We start from the raw sequence: 1,923 nt of genomic DNA, 5'->3' as shown, positions 1-1,923 counted from the left end.
TATATATATATATATATATATATATATATATATATATATGTGTGTGTGTGTGTGTGTGTGTGTGTGTGTGTGTGTATAGTATTGTATACATTTTGTAAAATACATATTATAAATTAAAATTTTACTTTCATAACAAAAGCAATATCAAATTTTATACAAAAATAATGAAAATTTATTATTCATTCAGTTTGATAAATATTTATTGCATTGTATGCAACTTGCGATGCATTCAATCACGTTAATACTTGCATGCAGTATTTTTAGAAATAACGTCAGCCATATGACGATGCGCTTTACCCGCCTCCTTAATGTCAAATTTTCATGAAGCCAGCCAAAAAACACGATGAGTCATTCGCTCGATTATTGATTTTCCAGTAAGAGTATAGAAGAAACAGACAATTTGCTATTAATCCTCCAGCAACATAAATTTTTACTCTTCGTCAGCAATAGGGGTCTAGAAGCAAAGCAATCTTTTTGTTGTTTTATGTTACATAAAAGTCTGAAAAAATTTCTGGCATGCTTATTAAAGTTTTACAACTTTAGTGTTTTACCATTATAGAAGTAGGATTATATTATTTTTTATAGATTTAGATTATCAAAATGGATTAAAATTAAAATGATCAGACTGGTCGAATTTTAAGGCTTTCTACAAGTCATTACCTAAGCTTTGAGTTTTGAGAAACTAACCAATCATAGTCGACTATTTTTATATTCGACCGTAATTAGTCAATTTCTTACAGCTTAAAGTTTAAAGCTCAGATAATAATTTATAATAGAAAGCCTACAATCTCTAATTCACAATCCTCATCTCCAATGTAGAGTGACATGAGCTTAAATACCCCAATTGTTGGCGGAAAGTTTAGACTCCTATTGAATTATTAACGAATGAAGTATTAAACAAACCTGAATGTCCAATGTCATTGATGGTCGATCAAAAGTCGCGGATGACATGATATTTGTCACAAAATAATGCGCAATAATTGGAATCTTGCCTAAACCTCGCGTATTACCAAGTATTAGTAACTTTGAGGAAACATAAGGCGATCGAAATTAATAGACTGCGGCATACGATGCATATTTTCCTGCTGGATTGATTGCGTTGTGACGAATTACTAGAAGTTCTGTGTGGCGAAATTCTGGTAATTCATTAAAACGCAAGCAATCCAGCAGGAAAAATTACCTCGTGTGCCACTGGCTTAACGGAGATGATACAATGCATCGTTTGTAAAGACTATACAGTCGTGGCGGAATTCAAGGATCGTCTGACATATGTAGCGTCTCGACCGTGAGGTCGCGAACGATACGAGGCGCGAACCGACGATGGAAAATTACCGCAATGAATCAAGAAAGAGCGTTCAAGAGAGACGAGGATAGACGATAGAACTTGTTGGGCGCGAGAAAGGCGTCGTCCCGCCAGTCGATAACTATAAGGTTTGTTCTTTTTCGAAGAAAGTTCTAGAAATCGGTTGTGTATCTTGAAATGAAATAAAAATTACAAAAGTGAGCAAATTTACTAGAATATTTATAATTTCATTGCTCAACATTTAGTGAACATTTACTCATTTTTATAATTTTTCTCTCGTTTCAAGATACACAATGAGTGGCACTGAACTGGTGTATAATAAAAGTCGATCGTGTATCTTAAAACGAGATAAAAATTATAAAAAATTATAAAACATACTAGATGGCGATTAATAAAATTATAAATATTTCAGTAGTCTCAAAATATAGTTTATTCCAACGTATAAATAAATATATTGCACCAATTAAGAAGTTTCTTCGAAAAAGATTAGAACTTTATAAAAGACCTACAATTGGAATATGAATAAGTTGGAAGTAAGAACCAATCACAGTCGAATGTGATAATAATTAACTATGATTAGTCAATTTCTTATAGTAACACATACAATATTACTTCAATTG

This window comes from Atta cephalotes (assembly GCF_000143395.1).
Source record: "Atta cephalotes unplaced genomic scaffold scaffold00009, whole genome shotgun sequence".
NCBI classification, from domain to species: Eukaryota; Metazoa; Arthropoda; class Insecta; order Hymenoptera; family Formicidae; genus Atta; species Atta cephalotes.
Note: the sequence above shows the minus strand (reverse complement) of the source record.